Source organism: Schistocerca serialis, chromosome 7, assembly GCF_023864345.2.
Source record: "Schistocerca serialis cubense isolate TAMUIC-IGC-003099 chromosome 7, iqSchSeri2.2, whole genome shotgun sequence".
NCBI lineage: Eukaryota > Metazoa > Arthropoda > Insecta > Orthoptera > Acrididae > Schistocerca > Schistocerca serialis.
This window is the reverse complement of record NC_064644.1, coordinates 216,248,929-216,255,168: the sequence shown is the minus strand read 5'-3', so window position 1 is coordinate 216,255,168 and position 6,240 is coordinate 216,248,929. Positions and strand designations below refer to the sequence as shown.

General features: G+C 38.6%; 1 non-coding gene across 1 annotated transcript; it reads left to right on the top strand.

Moving 5' to 3' along the window:
• The first annotated feature begins 207 nt into the window (after positions 1-207).
• Trnas-uga (transfer RNA serine (anticodon UGA)) lies at positions 208-282 on the top strand. The gene has a single exon. It is a non-coding gene; the product is annotated as a tRNA-Ser (tRNA).
• The last annotated feature ends 5,958 nt before the right edge of the window (positions 283-6,240 follow it).

The following is a 6,240-nucleotide window of genomic DNA, read 5'->3' as shown; positions in this document are numbered from 1 at the left end:
TGCAGCGGAGTGTGCGCTGATATGAAACTTCCCAGAAGATTAAAACTGTGTGCCGGACCGAGACTCGAACTCGGAACCTTTGCCTTTCGCGGGCAAGTGCTCTACCAACTGAGTTCTGCAAGGTTCGCAGGAGAGCTTCTGTAAAGTTTGGAAGGCAGGAGGCGAGGTACTGCCGGAATTAAAGCTGTGAGGACAGGGCGTGAGTCGTGCTTGGGTAGCTCAGTTGGTAGAGCACTTGCCCGTGAAAGGCAAAGGTCCCGAGTTCGAGTCTCGGTCCGGCACACACTTTTAATCTGCCAGGAAGTTTCATCTCGTATCTTATTCTTAGTATCCCAGCAAGAAATATCCCACGGTGAAAGCAAAGTGGACGCACAGTCTTATTCGAATGCAGCTTCTCTAAATTCGTCCATCTGTTTTCCTCGAGACGTTCATCGTCTTTTTCCAAAGATTCCCGTTTTCGTTCACCGAGCATTTCGATTGTACTTTATTGTGGGCTTCACCGACCTGTTACAATCTAGCAGAGCGTCTCTGAAATGCGTTCGGTATTTGTTTCATATACGATTTCGTTGAATATTCAGATCACTGACTCAAATGTGGATCAGCATTGGCTTAAAATATATTTTTCCCTCCGACCCACGTCTTCACAGTTTACTGAAACACTAAACTTTATTTATTCAGTTGTATTTTTCAATAGACATGAATTTTTCCAGAAATTGCTCGTTTGTTTTAATTATATCGTAAAACTCACAGCAAGGAAGTTCTGAATTAATTTTAACATTTAGCAATTGTTTAGGAGATACTGGAAGTCTACCAGTTTGTGCAGCCCAAATGATCTCCATAACTGAGAAAACTGTCTCATCTGGAACAGTTGTCCTAGGCAAAAATATAGTAAACTCAACCAATTCTGAAATATTGCAACATTAATTATCAATCTACATGTCCTAAATATACAATCAAAATTATCTAGTAGATAGCGTGCAATAATTATGTTCATATTACTGTCACTACGCAGTTTCAAAAATTTACATTTCTATTGGAAGTTAACATTAAACACTCACTTTTTTGCCCGATCCTATCATAAACAAGAATAAAGATAAAATGATAGTAAACAAGTAGACGATTTACCTCACATACGAAAACGAACTCATCCCCCGCTATGTGTTGCCAAAATATTGAGTGAAAAGTTGTGGCGGAACGTGTATCCATGTCTCCTCATCGACGTCAGCGTTTATTACGAGTTCGGCTGCGAGGGGAGTGGCCGTAGGAGAATGTTTAAAAACGTGATGTCGAACATATAGCTCTAAAATTCAAACAAAGAGATTCTCGCCTATCATAAAATTGTCAAACCCCAGACATTTTTGCAACCCCGAACATTAGCTCAGGACTGTTCAGGTTAATTACTTAATAAGCTGTGGGTACAATTACTGATGTGTTGAACATGATTTTTATGAAACGAAGAAAGGAAAAACACTTAGAAGTTATGACATAAACGTGGGATTAAATACGACCAGAAGGTTTTACCCATAGACTATTGAAGCTGCGACATAATAATTGACAAAAGAAAATGGATAGGTTTTCCAATCAGATTCCTTTACGAGAAACCATATTTGCATATTTGCGGCGCACCTCAATTAAGGGACTCATGGTCGCTCCGTATTAGGGGTGTGCATGGCTCTGTTCAGAAAATGTCACTCGACGTTGTCGCAGGGTTGATCCATGCACGTCTGTTTTCATGCTCATTAGCTAAAGAAGCTGAAGTAACAGCTGCAGCGTTGATAAGTTAAGCGAAATTTTAAATCAACACGCTCATTTAAATGAATAATAATAAATGGCAATAAAAGGTTTTATGTGCTGATAATAAACGTGTGGAGACGACACCAAAAATCCATGTTCAGTAGAGGGATAATTTATTAAGTCATTCACATGAAAGAATATCTAGAAATGGTGATCCTACAATAATTCGGTTTAAAAGATACAAATTGGTAATACATGAACCCGAATGTCTGTGACCCTCACTGCTCGTGACAATGAGAAATACCCGCTCCCCCTCCATATAACATGATTTACTACACTCTACTAAATGGACCTTCATTTTGTAGTAGTGGATCCAAGAATAATGACAAGAAGTCAAAAAAATAAATGATCGTTGGAAGGACAGATTCAGTCTCAAAAAGTCAAATTTAAAGCATAGGTGGTAACATTAAGAGTGCACTGGGAAGCTCACTGTTAAATGCAGAAGAGAGAGAGCGGATACGTCGAAAGAGAATGTTAATGACCTCTGTGAGGCTGTGGATTTCTCTGACGGCGTGATGGGAGAAGAAATGGAAGACTATACGGAGGCAATATAGTTTTAAAATCACAGTATAGGAGAGCTTTGGAAGACTTACAGTGAAATAACGAAGAAGGGATAGCTAACATTCCCACTGACTTTCTGAAGTGGTTAGGGGGAGTGCCAACCAAATGACTATTCAGGTTGGTGTTTAGACTCCATGGGTGGAGTCACATCATCAGATTCCACACAATCCTAAAAAAATTATAAGCCGATAAGTGAAAGAATTATCTCATAACCAAATTAACATCTCATACATCCAACTCGTTGTCAGGAATACTGTACAGAAGATTGGAAAACAAAATTTAATCGTTTATTTCTAAACTGAGTAAAACTCACAATTGATAAACTATTCACGATAGACAAAAATATTAAACAGCTTTTCTTACATTTTAATGGCAGAATTTCTTTCTGCTGGGTGAAACATTTCATTTTCTGGAGTGTGTAATGCTAATATTACATAGTTTGAAAAATATTTTTGCCTGCTATGGTGATTTTTGTCACGTGGAGTTATTCCCTTATAGTAATAAATGAAGAAGGAAATATATTTTAACGCACTTACTTGAATTACATGAAAGTAAGAACTTATAATTTTTGAATGACAGTATTTCGAACCGAGCAAATGTAACGTAATTCATGTACGTCCGTCCTGAGCTTACTGTCACACAGCACAATAGATTATTTTGCAACATAATCATGACATGATGTACTTCTAAATCAAAATAAAAGTAATTACTGTTACTAAGTGCTTTTGAATCCAAAGCACTGGATATGTTTAATATTAGCTTTATAACTTCAAAAATGGTTCAAATGGCTCTGAGCACTATGGGACTCAACTGCTGAGGTCATTAGTCCCCTAGAACTTAGAACTAGTTAAACCTAACTAACCTAAGGACATCACAAACATCCATGCCCGAGGCAGAATTCGAACCTGCGACCGTGGCGGTCTTGCGGTTCCAGACTGCAGCGCCTTTAACCGCACGGCCACTTCGGCCGGCAGCTTTATAACTCTAAGCATGTACAGAACTGCCCCAAGTTCATACAAAAATGAATACAAAACGTTACGAAGGATGATTCCCCACTACTTCACAAAACTGTATTAAGTTCATACAAAAATGAATACAAAACATGTTACGAAAGATGACTGGTTCTTGTCACTTTTCAATCATCTTCGTAGACATTTGTGGTAGGCCATGTCTTCACCTAAGTATAAAAGACTTGATACTGTGGATCTGTAATACATTTCAGCAGTTTTTCAATAGTATCATTCGTCTTCTTGTTTGTAGCAAGTTTCCAGTCCTACCTTTACGTATGAGGAATCCCAATGATCTTATTACGATAATATGTCCAGGCTATCCCTAATGTTAAGGTGTGGACTAAGAGATCTCTGATATAAAACTTAGCTACTACTTACCCATCATTTCTGAACTGTATTCTTAGTACAGAAACTGCTGGGGCTATGTTACACTTCGACCTATTTTGTAGAGCCTCTTCCTATTATCTCAGATATTATGACGACCTTTATGTATAAGGGGGTCCACAATTTTTTAAATCCACTATTTTGCTTTTTTTTTGTCGGCCGGTCTGATGAGTGGTTCTAGGCGCTTCAGTCTGGAACCGCGCGACCGTTACGGTCGCAGGTTCGAATCCTGCCTCGGGCATGGATGTATGTGTCAGGCTAGTTAGGTTTAAGTAGTTCTAAGTTCTAGGGGACTGATGACCTCAGATGTTAAGTCCCATAGCGCTCAGAGCCATTTGAACCTTTTTTGCTTTTTTTGTTCCACAAACTTCAATCGGACCGAAGCGGATTTAGATTCGTTACAAGTAACGTTTACAGATCTGAAATACGCAATCAGTTGCTTATTAATTTTCTTTCCACGACTCAAGTCTCAATTACATGGTGAATGAGAGTGACCTCTAATGGGAAAATATAGTAAGATTTTGTCAAATCTACCACTGTCTGTTAAGAATAACAACATTCTTATAATTCTGCTATTGTGAGTTTGGCCTCCGAATGCGTCACTGACTAAGTGAGGTTCTCTTGCGTTTTTGGGAATAAAGTACTCCATGTAATGATACAGAAAGTTTCGCACTTCATTATCGACTTTCATACCCTGACCCTCATGATAAAACATACCTTCTTTTGTTTTCACGTTATGTGGTTCAAAATTGAAACCAATAGCGTACCAAAAAGTAATCAAGCTTACTTTTATTTAATTTTGTTATTTTTCATCATTACTTCCAATACCGAAAACGACATAATCTACAGTTTCAATTTTTGATGAGTTTTACCATTTTAGTGGTGACTGAATCAACCGAGAATCCGTTGGAAGACAAGTTTGGCTTTAGGACAGGTAAAGGCACTAGAGGCGGTCCTGATGTTGCAGCTGATAATGGAAACAACACTTAATAAAAATCAGTACACGTTCACTGGATTTGTCGACATAGAAAAAGCGTTTGGCATTGTAAAATGCAGCAAGACATTCGAAATTCGGTGATGAATAGGAATAAGCTGCTGGGAAAGACGGAAAATACACAATATGTACAAGAACCAAGCGGGAAAAACATGAACGGACGACCAAGAACGAAACGTTCACATCAGAAATGGAGTAAGACTGGAACACAGTCTTTTGTGCCTACTGCTCAATCTATATGTCAAAGAAGCAATTATGGAAGGAAAGTTTCAAGATTTAGATACAAAAGAGTGAGGGAAAGATGAAAGATTTAAGAAGTGAAGAAGGTTTCCAGGAGTTATTGAATGGAACGAATAGTCTGATGAGTACAGAATACGAACTGAGATTAAATTGAAGAAAGACGAAAGTAATAAGGAGATTCAGAAATTAGACATGAACTTAACAACAAAACTGGAGACCACGAGTAGACGAAGTTAAGATTTCAATTACCTTGGAAGCAAAATAACGCATAACAGAGGAAACAAGGAGGACATAAATTGCAGACTAACTCAGGCAAAGTGGGCATTCCTGGGCAAAAGTATCAAACGTATGCCTTAATGTGAGGAAGTAATCTATATTATTAAACAGTTAGTCACACACTTTCCATTACAGGTTGCCTATCTATCCACTTCCATGGGCGACAAAACTGTGATTTTTATTATTTTCATTAAATTTCCGAACAAATTTAAAAAGTTAAAATGATCTCATAATCTATTTTTAAGAGATATAATCTTTGTGTGTTGTATATTGTTTATTGAACCGGAGACCTAGAAACGATGGAGAGGCTTTGTCCCTCCATAGCCCTCAGTGCTTCACAACCCCACAACAGGCCACAGCAGTCCACCCGCCCTACCGCCGCCCCACATCAAACACAGGGTTATTGTGCTGTTCTGTACCCAGTGGCTCACTCAATGAACACTGTTTGAAGCAGTGTACTCACATATATCTGTATTATGTCAAAAATCACAATGACGGCTCCTATCTTAAATACTATGTGCAAGTGTAACAATACATTTTCACCCTCAGTCCGTTGCTCCACGAGTGCGATTCAACTGGGTTAATAGTGATGGTATAATGCCTGCATTCTCTATGCTCAAACACGTCAAGTAAAACTTATCCTACTGTCTGGAAAAATGGAATGTTTGTATGGGCATCTTTCCCCCTCTCCCCTCCATACAATACCTTGAGGATGTAAATAGGAGTGAATTCATTTCAACATTACTCTGTCAGGAGTTGAATTCCTGATGGACCAGTATTGACATGGACTATGGCCTACATAAGTACCAGCAGAAAGTTATTATTATTCATGTTTGCATTTTATGATTATCTTGGAGTCATCACACAATATTCACCCACTTCACTGCTTCTTTTCCTGCAGAACTGTAGGAAGAGTGAACAGGCACACATGCCATAGCAATAACAACACCCAGGCCTGGACTGTGCTACACTTTAACCTGG